Source organism: Strix uralensis, unplaced genomic scaffold (genome assembly GCF_047716275.1).
Source record: "Strix uralensis isolate ZFMK-TIS-50842 unplaced genomic scaffold, bStrUra1 scaffold_476, whole genome shotgun sequence".
In the NCBI taxonomy this organism is placed as follows: Eukaryota; Metazoa; Chordata; class Aves; order Strigiformes; family Strigidae; genus Strix; species Strix uralensis.
In genome coordinates, this window is record NW_027437070.1 from 13,870 (window position 1) to 34,693 (window position 20,824).

At 51.3% G+C, this 20,824-nt stretch overlaps 6 pseudogenes; 5 read left to right on the forward strand and 1 right to left on the reverse strand.

Moving 5' to 3' along the window:
* Window positions 1-1,457: 1,457 nt before the first annotated feature.
* Window positions 1,458-2,762, forward strand: LOC141938992 (uncharacterized; annotated as a pseudogene).
* Window positions 2,763-3,210: 448 nt separating this feature from the next.
* On the forward strand, window positions 3,211-4,692 carry LOC141938993 (uncharacterized; annotated as a pseudogene).
* Window positions 4,693-6,532: 1,840 nt separating this feature from the next.
* On the forward strand, window positions 6,533-8,167 carry LOC141938994 (uncharacterized; annotated as a pseudogene).
* Window positions 8,168-8,256: 89 nt separating this feature from the next.
* Window positions 8,257-12,609, forward strand: LOC141938995 (uncharacterized; annotated as a pseudogene).
* A 649-nt stretch (window positions 12,610-13,258) lies between these two features.
* LOC141938997 (uncharacterized) lies at window positions 13,259-15,851 on the forward strand (annotated as a pseudogene).
* A 3,529-nt stretch (window positions 15,852-19,380) lies between these two features.
* Window positions 19,381-20,763, reverse strand: LOC141938998 (uncharacterized; annotated as a pseudogene).
* Between the last annotated feature and the right edge of the window lie 61 nt (window positions 20,764-20,824).

Sequence of the window (20,824 nt, forward strand, 5' to 3'; positions counted from 1 at the left end):
GAAGAGAGAGGCGGAAGAGAGAGGGAAGAGAGAGGAAAATAGGAGAAAAGAGAGTTAGAAGAGAGGAGTAAGAGAGAGGAAAAATTAGGATGAAAAGAGAGGAGGAAGATAGAGGAGGAAGAGAGAGGAGTAAGAGAGAGGAAGAGGAGAGTGGAGGAAGAGAGAGGAGGAAGAGAGAGGAGGAAGAGAGAGGAAAAATAGGAGTAAGAGAGAGGAGGAAGAGAGAGGAAGAGGAGAGAGGAGGAAGAGACAGGAGGAAGAGTGAGGAAGAGGAGAAAGGAGGAAGAGAGAGGAAAAGGAGAGAGAAGCAATACAGAGGAGAAAGAGCGAGGAGGAATAGAGAGAAGGAGGAGAGAGGAGGAGGAGAGAGGATTGGGAGACAGTAGGCAAAGAGTGGAGGAAGAGAAAGGAGGAAGAGAGAGGAAGAGGACAGAGGAGGCAGAGAGATGAGGAAAAGAGAGAGGAAGAGAGAAAGAGAGAGACGAAGAGAGAGGAGGAGGAGAGGAGGAGAGGAGGAAGAGAGAGGAGAGGAGAGAGTAGGAGAGAGAGAGGAAGAGAGAGGAGGAAGATAGAGGAGAAGAGAGAGGAAAAATACAGAGGAGGAAAAGAGAGGAGGAAGAGAGAGGAGAAGAGAGAGGAGGAAGAGTGAGGAGGAAGAGAGAGTAAAGTGAGAGAGGAGGAAGAGAGAGGAAAAAGAGAGAGGAGTAAGTGGTTGAGGAAAAGAGAGGAGGAAGAGAGGAGAAGAGAGGAGGAAGAGAGAGGAGGAAGAGAGAGGTGAAGAGAGAGGAAGAGGAGAGTGGAGGAAGAGAGAGGAGGAAGAGAGAGGAGTAAGAGAGAGGAAAATAGAAAAGATAGGAGGAATAGAGAGGAGGAAGAGAGAGGAGGAAGAGAGAGGAAAAATACAGAGGAGGAAAAGAGAGGAGGAAGAGAGAGGAGGAAGAGAGAGGAGGAGAGAGAGGAGGAAGAGAGAGTAAAGTGAGAGAGGAGGAAGAGAGAGGAAAAAGAGAGAGGAGGAAGTGGTTGAGGAAAAGAAGAGGAGAGAGAGGAGGAAGAGAGGAGGAAGAGAGAGGAGGAAGAGAGAGTGGAAGACAGAGGAGAGGAGAGTGGAGAAGAGAGAGGAGGAAGAGAGAGGAGGAGAGAGAGGAAAAATAGGGGAAGAGAGAGGAGGAAGAGAGAGGAGGAAGAGTGAGGAAGGAGAAGGAGGAGAGAGAGGAAAAGGAGAGAGGAGGAATACAGAGGAGAAAGAGTGAGGCGGAATAGAGAGAAGGAGGAGAGAGGAGGAAAGAGAGGAGGAAGAGAAAGGAGGAAGAGAGAGGAGAGAGAGAGGAGGAGGAGAGAGAAGGAAGAGAGAGGAGGAAGAGAGAGGAGGAGGAGAGAGGAGGAAGAGAGAGGAGGAAGAGTGAGGAAGCGGAGAAAGGAGGCAGAGAGATGAAGAAATGAGAGGAGGTAGATAGAGAAGAAGAGAGAGGACGAGGAGAGAGGAGAAGAGAGAGTAGAAGAGAGAGGAGGAGGAGAGACGAGGAAAAGTGAGGAGGAAGAGAGAGGAGGAAGAGAGAGGAGGAAGAGAGAGGAGGAAGAGAGAGGAGGAAGAGAGAGGAGGAAGAGAGAGGAAAATACAGAGGAGGAAAAGAGAGGAGGAAGAGAGAGGAGGACAGAGAGGAGGAAGAGAGAGGAGGAAGAGAGAGGAAAATGAGAGAGGAGGAAGAGAGAGGAAAAGGAGAGAGGAGGAAGTGGTTGAGGAAAAGAGTGGAGAAGAGAGGAGGAAGAGAGGAGGAAGAGAGAGGAGGAAGAGAGAGGCGGAAGAGAGAGGAAGAGGAGAGTGGAGGAAGAGAGAGGAGGAAGAGAGGGGAATAATAGTAGGTAAAGAGAGGAGGAAGAGAGAGAAGGAAGATAAGGAAGAGGAAAGGAGAGGAAGAGGAGAGGAGGAAAAGGGAGGAGGAACAGAGAGGAAGAGGAGAGAAGAGGAAGAGAGAGGAGGAAAGAGAGGAGGAGGAGAGAGGAGGAAGAGAGAGGAAGAGAGAGAGGAGAAAGAGAGAGGAGGAAAAGAGAGGAGGAAGAGAGAGGAGGAAGAAGAGAAGGAAGAGAGAGGAAAAGGAGAGAGAAGGAAGAATACAGAGGAGGAAAAGAGAGGAGGAAGAGAGAGGAGAAGAGAGAGGAGGAAGAGTGAGGAGGAAGAGAGAGAAAAGTGAGAGAGGAGAAGAGAGAGGAAAAGAGAGAGGAGGAAGTGGTTGAGGAAAGAGAGGAGGAAGAGAGGAGAAGAGAGGAGGAAGAAGAGGAGGAAGAGAGAGGTGGAAGAGAGAGGAAGAGGAGAGTGGAGGAAGAGAGAGGAGGAAGAGAGAGGAGTAAGAGAGAGGAAAAATAGAAAAGATAGGAGGAATAGAGAGAGAGAGAGAGGAGGAAGAGAGAGAAAAATACAGAGGAGGAAAAGAGAGGAGGAAGAGAGAGGAGGAAGAGAGAGGAGGAGAGAGAGGAGGAAGAGAGAGTAAAGTGAGAGAGGAGGAAGAGAGAGGAAAAAGAGAGAGGAGGAAGTGTTGAGGAAAAGAGAGGAGGAAGAGAGGAGGAAGAGAGGAGGAAGAGAGGAGGAAGAGAGAGGTGGAAGACAGAGGAAGAGGAGAGTGGAGGAAGAGAGAGGAGGAAGAGAGGAGGAAGAGAGAGGAAAAATAGGAGGAAGAGAGAGAGGAGAGAGAGGAGAAGAGTGGAAGAGGAGAAAGGAGGAAGAGAGAGGAAAAGGAGAGAGGAGGAATACAGAGGAGAAAGAGTGAGGCGGAATAGAGAGAAGGAGGAGAGAGGAGGAAAGAGAGGAGGAAGAGAGAGGAGGAGGAGAGAGGAGGAAGAGAGAGGAGGAAGAGTGAGAAGCGGAGAAAGGAGGCAGAGAGATGAAGATGAGAGGAGGTAGATAGAGGAGAAAGAGAGAGGACGAGGAGAGAGGAGGAAGAGAGAGTAGGAAGAGAGAGGAGGAGGAGAGACGAGGAAAAGTGAGGAGAAGAGAGAGGAGGAAGAGAGAGGAGGAAGAGAGAGGAGGAAGAGAGAGGAGGAAGAGAGAGGAGGAAGAGAGAGGAGGAAGAGAGGGGAAAATACAGAGGAGGAAAAGAGAGGAGGAAGAGAGAGGAGGAACAGAGAGGAGAAGAGAGAGGAGAAGAGAGAGGAAATGAGAGAGGAGAAGAGAGAGGAAAAGGAGAGAGGAGGAAGTGGTTGAGGAAAGAGTGAGGAAGAGAGGAGGAAGAGAGGAGGAAGAGAGAGGAGGAAGAGAGAGGCGGAAGAGAGAGGAAGAGAGAGTGGAGGAAGAGAGAGGAGGAAGAGAGGGGAATAATAGTAGGTAAAGAGAGGAGGAAGAGAGAGAAGGAAGACAAGGAAGAGGAAAGGAGAGGAAGAGAGAGGAGGAAAAAGGGAGGAGGAACAGAGAGAGGAGGAAGAGAGAGAAGGAAGACAAGGAAGAGGAAAGGAGAGGAAGAGAGAGGAGGAAAAAGGGAGGAGGAACAGAGAGGAAGAGGAGAGAGGAGGAAGAGAGAGGAGGAAGAGAGAGGAGGAGGAGGGAGGAGGAAGAGAGAGGAAGAGAGAGAGGAGAAAGAGAGAGGAGGAAAAGAGAGGAGGAAGAGAGAGGAGGAAGAGAGAGAAGGAAGAGAGAGGAAAAGGAGAGAGAAGGAAGAGAGAGGAGGAAAAGGGAGGAGGAAGAGAGAGGAAGAGGAGAGTGTAGGAAGAGAGAGGAGGAAAAGGGAGGAGGAACAGAGAGGAAGAGGAGAGAGGAGGAAGAGAGAGGAGGAAGAGAGAGGAGGAGGAGAGAGGAGGAAGAGAGAGGAAGAGAGAGAGGAGAAAGAGAGAGGAGGAAAGAGAGGAGGAAGAGAGAGGAGGAAGAGAGAGAAGGAAGAGAGAGGAAAAGGAGAGAGAAGGAAGAGAGAGGAGGAAAAGGGAGGAGGAAGAGAGAGGAAGAGGAGAGTGTAGGAAGAGAGAGGAGGAAAAGGGAGGAGGAACAGAGAGGAAGAGGAGAGAGGAGGATTGTAGAGGAGGAAGAGAGAGGAAGAGGAATGAGGATTAGGAGAGAGGAGGAAGAGGGAGGAAGAAGAGAGAGGAGGAAGAGAGAGGAGGAAGAGAGAGGAAAAGTAGAGAGGAGGAAGTGGTGGAGGAAAAGAGAGGAGGAAGACAGGAGAAAGAGAGGAGGGAGAGAGAGGAGGAGAGAGAGGCGGAAGAGAGAGGAAGAGGAGAGTGGAGGAAGAGAGAGGAGGAAGAGAGAGGAGTAAGAGAGAGGAAAAATAGGAGGAAAAGAGAGGAGGAAGAGAGAGGAAGAGGAGAGAGAAGGAAGAGAGGAGGAAGAGTGAGGAAGAGGAGAAAGGAGGAAGAGAGAGGAAAAGGAGAGAGAAGGAATACAGAGGAGAAAGAGCGAGGAGGAATAGAGAGAAGGAGGATAGAGGAGGAAAAGAGAGGAGGAAGAGAAAGGAGGAAGAGAGAGGAGGAAGAGAGAGGAGGAAGAGAGAAGAAGAGGAGAGAGGAGGAAGAGAGAGGTGGAAAAGGGAGGAGGAACAGAGTGGAAGAGGAGAGAGGAGGAGGAGAGAGAGGAGTAAGAGAGAGAAGGAAGAGAGAGGAAGAGGAGAGAGGAGGAAAAGAGAGGAGGAAGAGAGAGGAGGAAGACAGAGGAAAAACAGGAGGAAGAGAGAGGAGGAAGAGAGAGGAAGAGGAGAGAGAAGGAAGAGAGAGTAGGAAGAGATAGGAAGATGAGAGTGGAGGAAGAGAGAGGAGGAAGAGAGAGGAAGAGGAGAGAGGATGAAGAGAGAGGTGGAAAAGGGAGGAGGAACAGAGAGGTAGAGGAGAGAGGAGGATGAGAGAGGAAGAAGAGAGAGGAAGAGGAAAGAGCATTAGGAGAGAGGAGGAAGAGGGAGGAAGAAAGAGAGAGGAGGAAGAGAGAGGAGGAAGAGAGAGGAAAAGTAGAGAGGACGAAGTGGTGGAGGAAAAGATAGGAGGAAGAGAGGAGAAAGAGAGGAGGAAGAGAGAGGGGGAAGAGAGCGGCGGAAGAGAGAGGAAGAGGAGAGTGAAGGAAGAGAGAGGAGGAAGACAGAGGAGTAAGATAGAGGAAAAATAGGAGGAAAAGAGAGGAGGAAGAGAGAGGAGGAAGAGAGAGGAGGAAGAGAGAGGAAGAGGAGAGTGGAGGAAGAGAGAGGAGGAAGAGAGAGGAGGAAGAGTGAGGAAAAATAGGAGGAAAAGAGAGGAGGAAGAGAGAGGAGTAAGAGAGAGGAAAAATAGGAGGAAAAGAGAGGAGGAAGAGAGAGGAGGAAGAGAGAGGAGGAAGAGAGAGGAAGAGGAGAGTGGAGGAAGAGAGAGGAGGAAGAGAGAGGAGGAAGAGAGAGGAAAAATAGGAGGAAGAGAGAGGAGGAAGAGAGAGGAAGAGGAGAGAGGAGGAAGAGACAGGAGGAAGAGTGAGGAAGAGGAGAAAGGAGGAAGAGAGAGGAAAAGGAGAGAGAAGGAATACAGAGGAGAAAGAGCGAGGAGGAATAGAGAGAAGGAGGAGAGAGGAGGAGGAGAGAGGATTGGGAGACAGTAGGCAAAGAGAGGAGGAAGAGAGAGGAGGAAGAGAGAGGAAGAGGACAGAGGAGGCAGAGAGATGAGGAAAAGAGAGGAGGAAGAGAGAGGAGAAAGAGAGAGGACGAGGAGAGAGGAGGAAGAGAGAGGAGGAAGAGAGAGAAAGAGGAGAGTGTAGGATGAGAGAGGAGGAAGAGAGAGGAGGAAAAGTGAGGAGGAAGAGAGAGGAGGAAGAGAGAGGAGGAAGAGAGAGGAGGAAGAGAGAGGGAAAAATACAGAGGAGGAAAAGAGAGGAGGAAGAGAGAGGAGGAAGAGAGAGGAGGAAGAGAGAGGAGGAAGAGAGAGTAAAGTGAGAGAGGAGGAAGAGAGAGGAAAAGGAGAGAGGAGGAAGTGGTTGAGGAAAAGAGAGGAGGAAGAGAGGAGGAAGAGAGAGGAGGAAGAGAGAGGCGGAAGAGAGAGGAAGAGGAGAGTGGAGGAAGAGAGAGGAGGAAGAGAGAGGAGTAAGAGAGAGGAAAAATAGAAAAAGATAGGAGGAATAGAGAGGAGGAAGAGAGAGGAGGAAGAGAGAGGAAAAATAGGAGGAAGAGAGAGAAGGAAGAGAGAGGAAGAGGAGAGAGGAGGAAGAGAGAGGAGGTAGAGTGAGGAAGAGGAGAAAGGAGGAAGAGAGAGGAAAAGGAGAGAGAAGGAATACAGAGGAGAAAGAGTGAGGCGGAATAGAGAGAAGGAGGAGAGAGGAGGAAAAGAGAGGAGGTAGAGAAAGGAGGAAGAGAGAGAAGGAAGAGAGAGGAGGAGGAGAGAGGAGAAGAGAGAGGAGGAAGAGAGGAGGAGGAGAGAGGAGGAAGACAGAGGAGGAAGAGTGAGGAAGAGGAGAAAGGAGGCAGAGAGATGAGGAAAAGAGAGGAGGAAGAGAGAGGAGAAAGAGAGAGGACGAGGAGAGAGGAGAAAGAGAGAGGAGGAAGAGAGAGGAGGAGGAGAGATGAGGAAAAGTGAGGAGGAAGAGGAGGGAAGAGAGAGGAGGAAGAGAGAGGAGGAAGAGAGAGGAAAAATAGGAGGAAGAGAGAGGAGGAAGAGAGAGGAGGAAGAGAGAGGAAGAGGAGAGAGGAGGAAGAGAGAGGAGGCAGATTGAGGAAGAGGAGAAAGGAGGAAGAGAGAGGAAAAGGAGAGAGAAGGAATACAGAGGAGAAAGAGCGAGGAGGAATAGAGAGAAGGAGGAGAGAGGAGGAAAAGAGAGGAGGAAGAGATAGGAGGAGAGAGAGGAGGAAGAGAGAGGAGGAAGAGAGAGGAAGAGGAGAGTGGAGGAAGAGAGAGGAGGAAGAGAGAGGAGGAAGAGTGAGGAAGAGCAGAAGGAGGAAGAGAGAGGAAAAGGAGAGTGGAGGAAGAGAGAGGAGGAAGAGAGAGGAGAGAGGAGGAACAGAGAAGGAGGAAAAGGGAGGAGGAACAGAGAGGAAGAGGAGAGAGGAGGAAGAGAGAGGAGGAAGAGAGGAAAATGAGAGAGGAGGAAGTGGTGGAGGAAAAGAGAGGAGGAAGAGAGAGGAGGAAGAGAGAGGAAGAGGAGAGAGGAGGAAGAGAGAGGAGGAAAAGGGAGGAGGAACAGAGAGGACGAGGACAGAGGAGGAAGAGAGAGGACGAGGAGAGAGGAGGAAGAGAGAGGAGGAAGAGAGAGGAGGAAGAGAGATGAGGAGGAGAGATGAGGAAAAGTGAGGAGGAAGAGAGAGGAGGAAGAGAGAGGAGGAAGAGAGAGGAAAAATAGGAGGAAGAGAGAGGAGGAAGAGAGAGGAGGAAGAGAGAGGAAGAGGAGAGAGGAGGAAGAGAGAGGAGGAAAAGGGAGGAGGAACAGAGAGGACGAGGACAGAGGAGGAAGAGAGAGGAGGAAGAGAGAGGAGGAAGAGAGAGGAGGAAGAGAGAGAAGGAAGAGAGAGGAAGAGGAGAGAGGAGGAAGAGAGAGGAGGAAAAGGGAGGAGGAACAGAGAGGACGAGGACAGAGGAGGAAGAGAGAGGAGGTAGAGAGAGGAGGAGAGAGAGGTAAAGGAGAGAGGAGGAGGAGAGAGGAGGAAGAGAGAGTAGGAAGAGAGAGGAGGAAGAGAGAGGAGGAAGAGAGAGAAGGAAGAGAGAGGGAGAGGAGAGAGGAGGAAGAGAGAGGAGGAAAAGGGAGGAGGAAGAGAGAGGAAGATGAGAGATGAGGTAGAGAGAGGAGGAAGAGAGCGGAAGAGGAGGGAGGACGACGAGAGAGGAGGAGGAGAGAGGAGGAAGAGAGAGGAGAAAGAGAGAGGAAAAATAGTAAGAAAAGAGAGGAGGAAGAGAGAGGAGGAAGAGAGAGAAGGAAGACAAGGAAGAGGACAGAAGAGGTAGAGAATGGAGGAAGAGAGAAGAGGAAGAGAGAGGAAGAGGAGAGAGGAGGAGGAGCGAGGAGGAAGAGAGAGGAAGAGGAGAGAGGAGGAAGAGAGAGGAGGAAAAGAGTGGAGTAACAGAGAGGAAGAGGAGAGAGGAGGAAGAGAGAGGAGGAAGAGAGAGGATAAATAGGAGGATAAGAGAGGAGGAAGAGAGAGAAGGAAGAGAGAGTAGGAAGAGATAGGAAGATGAGAGTGGAGGAAGAGAGAGGAGGAAGAGAGAGGAAGAGGAGAGAGGATGAAGAGAGAGGTGGAAAAAGGAGGAGGAACAGAGAGGAAGAGGAGAGAGGAGGAGGAGAGAGGAGGAAGAGAGAGGAGGAAGAGAGAGGAAGAGGAAAGAGGAGGAAGAGAGAGGTGGAAAAGGGAGGAGGAACAGAAAGGAAGAGGAGAGAGGAGGAGGAGAGAGGAGGAAGAGAGAGAAGGAAGAGAGAGGAAGAGGAGAGAGGAGGAAGAGAGAGGTGGAAAAGAGAGGAGGAACAGAGAGATGAGGAGAGAGGAGGAAGAGACAGGAGGAACAGAGAGGAAGAGGAGAGAGGAGGATGAGAGAGGAGGAAGAGAGAGGAAGAGGAAAGAGGATTAGGAGAGAGGAGAAAGAGGGAGGAAGAAAGAGAGAGGAGGAAGAGAGAAGAGGAAGAGAGCGGCGGAAGAGAGAGGAAGAGGAGAGTGAAGGAAGAGAGAGGAGGAAGAGAGAGGAGTAAGAGAGAGGAAAAATAGGAGGAAAAGAGAGGAGGAAGAGAGAGGAGGAAGAGAGAGGAGGAAGAGAGAGGAAGAGGAGAGTGGAGGAAGAGAGAGGAGGAAGAGAGAGGAGGAAGAGAGAGGAAAAATAGGAGGAAAAGAGAGGAGGAAGAGAGAGGAGGAAGAGAGAGGAGTAGAGAGAGGAAGAGGAGAGTGGAGGAAGAGAGAGGAGGAAGAGAGAGGAGGAAGAGAGAGGAAAAATAGGAGGAAGAGAGAGGAGGAAGAGAGAGGAAGAGGAGAGAGGAGGAAGAGAGAGGAGGAAGAGTGAGGAGGAGGAGAAAGGAGGAAGAGAGAGGAAAAGGAGAGAGAAGGAATACAGAGGAGAAAGAGCGAGGAGGAATAGAGAGAAGGAGGAGAGAGGAGGAGGAGAGAGGATTGGGAGAGAGTAGGCAAAGAGAGGAGGAAGAGAGAGGAGGAAGATAGAGGAAGAGGACAGAGGAGGCAGAGAGATGAGGAAAAGAGAGGAGGAAGAGAAAGGAGAAAGAGAGAGGACGAGGAGAGAGGAGGAAGAGAGAGGAGGAAGAGAGAGGAGGAAAAGTGAGGAGGAAGAGAGAGGAGGAAGAGAGAGGAGGAAGAGAGAGGAGGAAGAGAGAGGGAAAATACAGAGGAGGAAAAGAGAGGAGGAAGAGAGAGGAGGAAGAGAGAGGAGGAAGAGAGAGGAGGAAGAGAGAGTAAAGTGAGAGAGGAGGAAGAGAGAGGAATAGGAGAGAGGAGGAAGTGGTTGAGGAAAAGAGAGAGGAAGAGAGGAGGAAGAGAGGAGGAAGAGAGAGGAGGAAGAGAGAGGCGGAAGAGAGAGGAAGAGGAGAGTGGAGGAAGAGAGAGGAGGAAGAGGGAGGAGTAAGAGAGAGGAAAAATAGAAAAAGAGAGGAGGAATACAGAGGAGGAAGAGAGAGGAGGAAGAGAGAGGAAAAATAGGAGGAAGAGAGAGGAGGAAGAGAGAGGAGGAAGAGAGAGGAAGAGGAGAGAGGAGGAAGAGACAGGAGGAAGAGTGAGGAAGAGGAGAAAGGAGGAAGAGAGAGGAAAAGGAGAGAGAAGGAATACAGAGGAGAAAGAGCGAGGAGGAATAGAGAGAAGGAGGAGTGAGGAGGAGGAGAGAGGATTGGGAGACAGTAGGCAAAGAGAGGAGGAAGAGAGAGGAGGAAGAGAGAGGAAGAGGACAGAGGAGGCAGAGAGATGAGGAAAAGAGAGGAGGAAGAGAGAGGAGAAAGAGAGAGGACGAGGAGAGAGGAGGAAGAGAGAGGAGGAAGAGAGAGGAAGAGGAGAGAGTAGGAAGAGAGAGGAGGAAGAGAGAGGAGGAAAAGTGAGGAGGAAGAGAGAGGAGGAAGAGAGAGGAGGAAGAGAGAGGAAAAATACAGAGGAGGAAAAGAGAGGAGGAAGAGAGAGGAGGAAGAGAGAGGAGGAAGAGTGAGTAAAGTGAGAGAGGATGAAGAGAGAGGAAAAGGAGAGAGGAGGAATTGGTTGAGGAAAAGAGAGGAGGTAGAGAGGAGGAAGAGAGAGGAGGAAGAGAGAGGCGGAAGAGAGAGGAGAGGAGAGTGGAGGAAGAGAGAGGAATAAGAGAGAGGAGTAAGAGAGAGGAAAAATAGAAAAAGATAGGAGGAATAGAGAGGAGCAAGAGAGAGGAGGAAGAGAGAGGAGAAATAGGAGGAAGAAAGAGGAGGAAGAGAGAGGAAGAGGAGAGAGGAGGAAGGGAGAGGAGAAGAGTGAGGAAGAGGAGAAAGGAGGAAGAGAGAGAAAGGAGAGAGGAAGGAATACAGAGGAGAAAGAGTGAGGCGGAATAGAGAGAAGGAGGAGAGAGGAGGAAAAGAGAGGAGGAAGAGAAAGGAGGAAGAGAGAAGAGGAAGAGAGAGGAGGAGGAGAGAGGAGGAAGAGAGAGGAGGAAGTGAGAGGAGGAGGAGAGAGGAGGAAGAGAGAGGAGGAAGAGTGAGGAAGAGGAGAAAGGAGGCAGAGAGATGAGGAAAAGAGAGGAGGAAGAGAGAGGAGAAGAGAGAGGACGAGGAGAGAGGAGGAAGAGAGAGGAGGAAGAGAGTAGAGGAGGAGAGATGAGTAAAAGTGAGGAGGAAGAGAGAGGAGGAAGAGAGGGGAGGAAGAGAGAGAGGAGGAAGAGAGAGGAGGAAGAGAGAGGAGGAAGAGAGAGGAAGAGGAGAGAGGAGGAAGAGGGAGGAGGCAGAGTGAGGAAGAGGAGAAAGGAGGAAGAGAAAGGAAAGGAGAGAGAAGGAATACAGAGGAGAAAGAGCAGAGGAGAATAGAGAGAAGGAGGAGAGAGGAGGAAAAGAGAGGAGGAAGAGAAAGGAGGAAGAGAGAGGAGGAAGAGAGAGGAGGAAGAGAGAGGAAGAGGAGAGAGGAGGAAGAGAGAGGAGGAAGAGAGAGGAGGTTGTGGGTGGTTGTGATGTTTGGTGGTAGTGTGTGGTTTTGGTGTGGGGTGGTTGTGTGTGGTGGTTGTGTGAGGTGTGTGGTGGTTACTGTGTGGTGGTTTTGGGTGGTGGTTATGTGTGGTTGTGGTGTGTGGTTGCAGAGAGCGGGGAAGACGCAGAAGGGGGGGGGGGGGTGTGTGTGGACGACGCGCAGAGGACAGAGAGGGGCAGCACGCAAGGGGAAGCAGAGAGGGGAAGAAGAGAGAAGAGAGAGGACAGAAGAGAGAGGAAGAATAGCGAAGGGGAAGAGAGAGGAAGACAGGGAGGAGAGGAAGATAGAGGAAGAAGAGAGAGGAAGAAGAGAGAGGAAGAAGAGAGAAGAGGAAGAGAGAGGAAGAAGAGAGAGGACGAAGCAGAGAGGAAGAAGGGAGAGGAAGAAGAGAGGGGAAGAAGAGAGAAGAAGGAGAGAGTGGAAGAAGGGAGAGGGAGAAGAGGGTGGAAGGAGAGAGAAGGGGAAGGGAGAGGAAGACAGGGAGAAGAGGAAGATAGAGGAAGAAGAACGAGGAAGAAGAGAGCAGAGGCAGAGAGAGGAAGACAGAGAGAGGAAGACAGCAGAGAGAGGAAGAAGAGAGAGGAAGAAAGAGAGGAAGAAGAGACGAGGAAGAAGATACGGGGTAGATGACGAGAAGAAGAGTAGAGAGGAAGAAGAGAGAGGACGCAGAGCGACGAGGACAGAGAGAGGGAGAAGAGAGAGGAAGAAGCGAGGGGAAGATGAGCGAGGACGAAGGGAGCAGAGGAAGATAGAGGAAGAAGAGAGAGGCAGAAGAGAGAAGACGAAGAGGAGGAAGCAGAGCGAGGAAGAAGAGAGACGACAGACGAGCGAGGACGAGGAGAGAGGCAGACGGGAGAGGAAGCAGAGAGGGGAAGACGAGCGAAGAAGGAGAGAGTGGCAGACAGATAGAGGGAGACGAGGGTGGAAGGCGCGAGAAGGGGCAGAGAGAGGACGAAGGGCGAAGCAGAAGATAGAGGAAGAAGAGACAGGAAGAAGAGAGACGAGGCAGAGAGCGGAAGCAGAGGGCAGGAAGAAGTGGGAGAAGAGAGCGGACGAAGCGCGGGAGAACGAGAGTGGAAGAAGTGAGGGGGAGTGGGGGCAGCGAGCAGGTAGAAGAGAGAGGTGGCAAGAGCGAGGACGCATAGAGCAGAGGCACGAGAGAGGCAGCAAGAGCGCGGCACGACGCGAGAGGAACGAAGAGAGTCAGACGAGAGGGGCAGATTAATTGGACGAAGAGAGACGAAGGGAAGCGAGAGCGAGAGCTAGGGTCGATAGAGGACGGCAGAGAGCGGAAGACGAGAGAGGACAGACAGAGACGGGGAAGAAGAGGGTGGGGAAGAGCGAGGAAGAAGCGAGAGGAAGACGAGAGCGGAAGAAGATCGGGGACAGACGAGAGCGGACAGAAGCGAGAGGAAGTAGAGAGCAGAGGAAGAGAGAGGACGACAGACGAGAGGCAGACGAGAGACGAGGCAGAGAGAGGGAGCAGAGAGAGGAGAAGAGAGGGGAAGATGCAGAGAGGACGAAGCGGGAAGACGGCAGAGAGAGGACGAAGAGAGAGGACGAAGAGGGGAAGTAGGGCGCACATTGAAGAGAAGAAGAAGATAGCCGACGGAGAGAGTGGAAGAAGAGCGGGAGAAGAGGGTGGAAGGAGAGAGCAGGGGAAGAGAGAGGAAGAAGGGAGAAGAGGAAGATAGAGGAAGACAGGGAGCGGCAGAAGAGAGCAAGAGAAGAGAGAGGAAGAAGAGAGGCCGCAGAGAGAGGAAGAAGAGGGGGAAGAGAGAGGAAGAAGAGAGAGGAAGACGAGGGTGAAGACAGAGAGGGGGAGTGGGGGAAGAGCGAGGTAGCAGACAGAGGACGAAGCGAGAGGCAGAATAGAGACGAGGACAGAGAGAGGAAGCAGCGAGCGGACGAAGAGAGAGGAAGAAGAGAGGAAGAAGAGAGGAAGAAGAGCGGGGAAGCTTAATAGGAAGAAGAGAGAAGTGGAAGAGAGAGGCAGAAGCGAGATAGGGTAGAGCGAGGAAGCCGAGAGAGGAAGAAGAGAGAGGAAGAAGAGCAGGAAGAAGAGAGGGGACGAAGAGGGTGGGGCAAGCGAGAGGAAGCGAGAGGAAGACGAGAGAGGCAGAAGAGCGCGGCAGCAGATCGGGGAAGCAGAGAGCGGCGAGAGAGAGGACGAAGCGAGAAGAGGACAGAGAGAGGGAGAAGGGAGAGGAAGAAGCGAGGGGACGATGCGAGAGGAAGACGAGGGAAGAGGAAGAGTGAGGAAGAAGAGAGAGGAAGAAGAGAGGGGAAGTAGAGAGCACATTGAGACGAGAAGAAGCAGAGAGACGAAGGAGAGCGTGGAAGAAGAGAGAGGGAGAAGAGGGTGGAAGGAGAGCGAAGGGGAAGAGAGAGGAAGAAGGGAGAAGAAGAAGATAGAGGACGCAAGAGAGAGGAAGAAGAGAGAAGAGGACAGAGAGAGGAAGAAGAGAGAGGACGAAGTGGGGGAAGAGAGAGGAAGAAGAGAGAGGAAGAAGAGAGAGGAAGAACTAGAGAAGAGGAAGAGAGAGTAGAAGAGAGAGGAAGAAGAGAGAGGAAGAAGAGAGGGGAAGAAGTGGGGGAAGAGAGAGGAAGAAGAGAGCGGAAGAAGAGAGAGGCAGAATAGAGAAGAGGAAGAGAGAGCAGAAGCGAGAGGAAGAAGAGAGAGGAAGACGAGAGGGGAAGACAGTGGGGGAAGCGAGAGGTAGAAGAGAGAGGAAGAAGAGAGAGGAAGGATAGAGAAGAGGAAGAGAGAGGAAGAAGAGAGAGGACGAGGAGCGAGGAAGAAGAGAGAGGGAGGACGAAAGAGGGAGCAGAGAGAAGTTGAAGAGGGCAGAGGAAGAGAGAGGCAGAAGAGAGATGACGAAGAGAGAAGAGGCAGAGAGGGGACAGAAGGGAGAGGACGAAGAGCAGATGAGAGAGGGGACGAAGAGAGGGGAATAAGAGAGAGGAAGAAGAGCGAAGAGGAAGAGAGGAAGGCGAGAGAGGAAGAAGAGAGAAGAAGAAGAGAGACAGAGGAAGGGAGGGAAGAAGAAAGGGGAATAAGAGAGAGGAAGAAGAGGGAAGAGGAAGAGAGAGGAAGAAGAGAGAGGAAGAAAGAGAAGAAGAAGAGAGAAGAGGAAGAGAGGGGAAGAAGAAGGGGGACTAAGAGAGAGGATGAAGAGAGAAGAGGAAGAGCGAGGAAGAAGAGAGAGGAAGAATAGAGATGAGGAAGTGAGAGGAAGTAGAGAGAGGAAGGAGAGAGAGGAAGAAGAGAGGTGAAGAAGTGGGTGAAGAGAGAGGAAGAAGAGAGAGGAAGAAGAGAGAAGAGGAAGAGAGGGGTAGAATAGAGGGGAAGAAGAGAGAGGAAGAAGAGAGCAGAGGAAGAGCGAGGAAGAAGAGAGAAGAAGAAGAGAGAAGCGGCGCGAGAGGCAGACGGAGAGAGGAAGAATGGAGAGTAAGAGGAGGGAAGAGGAAGGGGAGGAAGGAGAGAGAGGAAGAAGAGAGAGGAAGAAGAGAGGGGAGGTAGTGGGGGAAGAGAGAGGGAGAAGAGAGAGGAAGCAGAGAGCAGAAGAAGAGAGAGGAGGAAGAAGAAGAGGAAGAGAGAGGACGAAGAGAGGTAAGATGAGAGATGAGGAAGAGAGAGGAAGAAGAAAGGGGAAGAAGAGAGAGGAAGAAGCGAGAAGAGAAAGAGAGAGGAAGGAGAGAGCGGAAGAAGCGAGAGGAAGAAGAGAGAGGAAGTAGAGAGAGGAAGAAGAGCGAAGAAGACGAGAGAAGGGTAAGAGAGAGAAGCAGAGAGAGTAAGAAGAGCGAGGAAGAAGAGGGACGAGGAAGCGAGGGGAAGAAGAAAGGGGACGAAGAGAGAGGAAGAAGAGAGAAGAGGAAGAGAGAGGAAGGAGAGAGAGGAAGAAGAGAGAGGAAGAAGAGAGAGGACGAAGCGAGAGGAAGCAGAGGGACGAGGACGCGAGGGGAAGCAGAAAGGGGACGAAGAGAGAGGAAGACGAGAGAAGAGGAAGAGAGAGGAAGAAGAGAGAGGACGAAGAGAGAGGAAGAAGTGGGGGAAGAGAGAGGAAGAAGAGAGAGGAAGAAGAGAGAGGAAGAAGATAGGGGAAGATGAGAGAAGAAGATGAGAGAGGAAGAAGAGAGCAGGAAGAAGAGAGAGGAAGAAGAGAGAAGAGGAAGAGAGAGGAAGAAGAGGGAAGAGGAAGAGAGGGGAAGACAGAAAGGGGAAGCAGAGAGAGGAAGAAGAGAGAAGAGGAAGAGAGAGGAAGAAGAGAGAGGAAGAAGAGAGGGGAAGAATAATAGGAAGAAGAGAGATGGGGAAGAGAGGAAGACGAGAGAGGCAGAAGAGAGAAGAGGAAGCGAGGGGAAGACGAAAGGGGAAGAAGAGAGGGGAAGAAGAGAGAAGAGAGAGGAAGAAGAGAGAGGAAGAATAGAGAAGGGGAAGAGAGAGGAAGAAGGGAGGAGAGGAAGATAGAGGAAGAAGAGAGAGGAAGAAGAGAGAGGAAGAATAGAGAAGAGGAAGAGAGAGGAAGAAGAGAGAGGAAGAAGAGAGAGGAAGAAGTGAGAGGAAGAAGAGAGGGGAAGAAGAGAGAAGAAGGAGAGAGTGGAAGAAGAGAGAGGGAGAAGAGGGTGGAAGGAGAGAGACGGGGAAGAGAGAGGAAGAAGGGAGAAGAGGAAGATTGAGGAAGAAGAGAGAGGAAGAAGAGAGAAGAGGAAGAGAGAGGAAGACGAGAGAGGAAGAAGAGAGAGGAAGAAGTGGGGGAAGAGAGAGGACGAAGAGAGAGGAAGAAGAGAGAGGAAGAAGAGAGAGGAAGAAGATAGGGGACGATGAGAAGAAGAAGAGAGCGAGGACGAAGAGAGAGGGAGAAGAGAGACGAGGAAGAGAGAGGGAGAAGCGAGAGGAAGAAGAGAGGGGAAGATGAGAGAGGAAGAAGGGAGCAGAGGAAGATAGAGGAAGACGAGGGAGGAAGAAGAGAGAAGAAGAAGAGAGGAAGAAGAGAGAGGACGAAGAGAGAAGAAGAAGCGAGAGGAAGGAGAGAGAGGAAGAAGGGAGAGGAAGAAGAGAGGGGAAGAAGAGAGAAGAAGGAGAGAGTGGAAGAAGATAGAGGGAGAAGAGGGTGGAAGGAGAGAGAAGGGGCAGAGAGAGGAAGAAGGGAGACGAGGAAGATAGAGTAAGAAGAGAGAGGAAGAAGAGCGAAGAGGAAGAGAGAGGAAGGAGAGAGAGGAAGAAGTGGGGAAGAGAGAGGAAGAAGAGAGAGGAAGAAGAGAGTGGAAGAAGTGAGGGGGAGTGGGGGAAGAGAGAGGTAGCAGAGAGAGGAAGAAGAGAGAGGAAGAATAGAGAAGAGGAAGAGAGAGGAAGAAGAGAGAGGAAGAAGAGAGAGGAAGAAGAGAGGAAGAAGAGAGGGGAAGATTACTAGGCAAGAAGAGAGAAGGGGCAGAGAGAGGAAGAAGAGAGATAGGGTAGAGAGAGGAAGAAGAGAGAGGAAGAAGAGAGAGGAAGAAGAGAGAGGAAGAAGAGAGGGGAAGAAGAGGGTGGGGGAAGAGAGAGGAAGAAGAGAGAGGAAGAAGAGAGCGGAAGAAGAGAGAGGAAGAAGATAGGGGAAGACAGAGAGAGGAAGAAGAGAGATGAAGTCTAGAGACGAGGGAGAGAGAGGAAGACGAGAGAGGAAGAAGAGCAGAAGGAAGAGAGAGGGCGAAGAGAGAGGACGAAGAGAGGGGAAGATGAGAGAGGAAGAAGAGGGAAGAGGAAGAGAGAGGAAGAAGAGAGAGGAAGAAGAGAGGGGAAGTAGGAGAAATTGAAGAGAGAAGAAGAAGAGAGACGAAGGAGAGAGTGGAAGAAGAGAGAGGGAGAAGAGGGTGGAAGGAGAGAGAAGGGGAAGAGAGAGGACGAAGGGAGAAGAGGAAGATAGAGGAAGAAGGGAGAGGAAGAAGAGAGAAGAGGAAGAGAGAGGAAGAAGAGAGAGGAAGAAGTGGGGGAAGAGAGAGGAAGAAGAGAGAGGAAGAAGAGAGAGGAAGAATAGAGACGAGGAAGAGAGAGGAAGAAGAGAGAGGAAGAAGAGAGAGGAAGAAGAGAGGGGAAGAAGTGGGGGAAGAGAGAGGTAGAAGAGAGAGGAAGAAGAGAGGGGAAGAAGTGGGGGAAGATAGAGGACGAAGAGAGAGGAAGAAGAGAGAGGAAGACATAGAGAAGAGGAAGAGAGAGGACGAAGAGCGAGGACGAAGAGAGAGGAAGAAGAGAGGGGAAGAAGTGGGGGAAGAGTGAGGTAGAAGAGGGAGGAAGAAGAGAGAGGAAGGATAGAGAAGAGGAAGAGAGAGGAAGAAGAGAGAGGAACAAGAGAGAGGAAGAAGAGAGGGAGAAGAGAGGAAGAAGTGAGGGGAAGAATACTAGGAGGCAGAGAGTAGGGGAAGAGAGAGGAAGACGAGCGAGGAAGACAGAGAGAGGGAGGACGACAGAGGAAGAAGAGAAGTTGGAGAGGGAAGAGGAAGAGAGAGGAGGAAGAGAGATGAAGAAGAGAGAAGAGTACGAGAGGGGAAGAAGAAAGGGGAATAAGAGAGAGGATGAAGAGCGAAGAGGAAGACGCGAGGAAGAAGAGAGAGGAAGAATAGAGATGCAGGAAGTGAGAGGAAGTAGAGAGAGGAAGGAGAGAGAAGAGGAAGAGAGAGGAAGAAGAGAGAGGAAGAAGGGGGGGACAGAGGGAGGAAGAAGAGAGAGGCAGAACGAGCGGGGAAGACGAGAGACGAGGAAGAGAGAGGACGGAGAGAGAGGTAGAAGAGAGAAGAAGAAGAGCGAAGAGGAATAGAGGGGAAGAAGACAGGGGAATAAGAGAGACGGACGAAGAGAGAAGAGGAGGAGAGAGGAAGAAGAGAGAGGAAGAAGAGAGAGGAAGAAGGGCGAGGAAGAAGAGAGGGGAAGAAGAGTGAAGAAGGAGAGAGTGGAAGACGAGAGGGAGAAGCGGGTGGAAGGAGAGAGAAGGGGAAGAGAAGAGGAAGAAGGGAGAAGAGGAAGATAGAGGAAGCAGAGAGTGGACGGAGAGAGAAGAGGAAGCGAGAGGAAGAAGAGAGGGGCAGAAGTGGGGAAGAGAGAGGTAGAAGAGAGCGGAAGAAGAGAGAGGAAGAATAGAGAAGAGGAAGAGAGAGGAAGAAGAGAGGAAGAAGAGAGAGAAGAAGAGAGGGAGAAGGGAGGAAGAAGAGAGGGGAAGAATACTAGGACGAAGAGAGTAGGGGAAGAGAGAGGAAGAAGAGAGAGGAGAAGAGCGAGGAGGAAGAAGAGGAAGAAGAGAGAAGTTGAAGATGGAAGAGGAAGAGAGAGGAAGAAGAGTATTGAAGAAGAGCGAAGAGGAAGCGAGGGGACGAAGAACGGGGAAGACGAGAGAGGAAGTATAGAGAAGAGGAAGAGAGAGGAAGAAGAAAGGGGAAGAAGAGAGAGGAAGGAGAGAGAAGGGGAAGAGAGAGGAAGGAGAGAGAGGAAGAAGAGCGAGGAAGAAGAGAGGGGAAGAAGAGAGCAGGGAGAGCGAGAGAGGAAGAGAGAGGAAGAAGAGAGAAGAAGAAGAGAGAGGAAGAAGAGAGAGGAAGACGAGCGAGAGAAGAGCGGGGAAGACGCAAGGGGAAGAAGAGAGAGGAAGTATAGAGAAGAGGAAGAAGAGAAGAAGAAAGGGGAAGAAGAGAGAGGAAGGAGAGAAGGGAAGAGAGGAAGAGAGAGAGGAAGAAGAGAGAGGAAGAAGAGAGGGAAGAAGAGAGAGGGAGAAGAGAGAGAGGAAGAGAGAGGAAGAAGAACGAAGCAGAAGAGAGAGGAAGCGAGAGAGGAAGACGAGAGCAGAGGAAGAGCGGGGAAGAAGACAGGGGGAAGAAGAGCGAGGAAGAGAAGGGACGAGGAAGGGGAGGAAGGAGAGAGAGGAAGCAGAGAGGGTAAGTAGTGGAGGACAAGAGAGGAAGACAGAGAGAGGAAGATCAGAGAAGAGGAAGAGAGAGGAAGAAGCGAGAGGAAGAGAGACGAAGAGAGAGGAAGAAGAGAGGGCAGAATAGAGGGGAAGAATAATAGGAAGAAGAGAGAAGGGGAAGAGAGAGCCGAAGCGAGAAGGGGCAGAGCCGAGAAGCAGAGAGAGGAAGAAGAGAGAGGAAGAAGAGAGCGGAAGCAGAGAGCGGAGAAGAAGAGGTGGGAAAAGAGAGGAAGACGAGAGAGGAAGAAGAGAGAGGCAGACAGAGAGAGGAAGAAGAGAGAGGAAGAAGAGAGGGAGAAGCGAGGAAGAAGATACGGGGAAGAGGAGAGAAGAAGAACTCTCATCCTCCTCACTCTCCTCGAGAGAAGAGGAAGAGAGAGGGAGCACGACTCGTCAGCGAGCTGGGCCTCCTCGAGTCATCCTCCGAAGAGAGAAGAAGAGAGAGGAAGACGAGAGAAGAAGACAGAGAGCGCACGAGAGGGGCAAGAAGCGCGACAGACGCGAGAGAGGAAGACGACGAGGGAGAAGCGGAGGACCGCAGAGAGGACAGACGCGAGGAAGAAGGAGAGAAGAAGGACGATAGAGAAGAAGAGAGCGGAAGCAGCGAGGCGAAGAGGGGGCAGGCGACGAGAGAGCTCTCTTCCTCCTCTCTCTTCCTCCTCTCTCTTCCTACGAGACAGAGGTCCTCTCTCTCCTCCTCTCTCCTCCTCTCTCCTCTCTTCCTCCTCTCCTCTTCCTCTCTTCTTCCTCTCTCTCCTCCTCTCTCACCTTACTCTCTCTTCCTCCTCTCTCTTCCTCCTCTCTCTTCCTCCTCCTCTCTTCCTCCTCCTCTATTTTTCCTCTCTCTTCCTCCTCTCTCTTCCTCCTCTCTATTCCTCCTATCTTTTTCTATTTTTCCTCTCTCTTACTCCTCTCTCTTCCTCCTCTCTCTTCCTCCACTCTCCTCCTCCTCTCTCTTCCACCTCTCTCTTCCTCCTCTCTCTTCCTCCTCTCTCCTCCTCTCTCCTCCTCTCTTTTCCTCAACCACTTCCTCCTCTCTCTTTTTCCTCTCTCTTCCTCCTCTCTCACTTTTCTCTCTCTTCCTCCTCACTCTTCCTCCTCTCTCTTCCTCCTCTCTCTTCCTCCTCTCTTTTCCTCCTCTGTATTCTTCCTTCTCTCTCCTTTTCCTCTCTCTTCCTTCTCTCTCTTCCTCCTCTCTCTTCCTCCTCTCTTTTCCTCCTCTCTCTTTCTCCTCTCTCTCTTCCTCTCTCTTCCTCCTCTCTCCTCCTCCTCTCTCTTCCTCCTCTCTCTTCCTCCTCTCTCCTCTTCCTCTCTGTTCCTCCTCCCTTTTTCCTCCTCTCTCTTCCTCTCCTTTCCTCTTCCTTATCTTCCTTCTCTCTCTTCCTCCTCTCTTTACCTACTATTATTCCCCTCTCTTCCTCCTCTCTCTTCCTCCACTCTCCTCTTCCTCTCTCTTCCGCCTCTCTCTTCCTCCTCTCTCTTCCTCCTCTCTTCCTCCTCTCTTCCTCCACTCTTTTCCTCAACCACTTCCTCCTCTCTCCTTTTCCTCTCTCTTCCTCCTCTCTCATTTTCCTCTCTCTTCCTCCTCTCTCTTCCTCCTCTCTGTTCCTCCTCTCTCTTCCTCCTCTCTTTTCCTCCTCTGTATTTTTCCTCTCTCTTCCTCCTCTCTCTTCCTCCTCTCTCTTCCTCCTCTCTCTTCCTCCTCTCTCTTCCTCCTCTCTCTTCCTCCTCACTTTTCCTCGTCTCTCCTCCTCCTCTCTCTTCCTACTCTCTCTTCCTCCTCTCTCCTCGTCCTCTCTCTTTCTTCTCTATCTACCTCCTCTCATTTCTTCATCTCTCTGCCTCCTTTCTCCGCTTCCT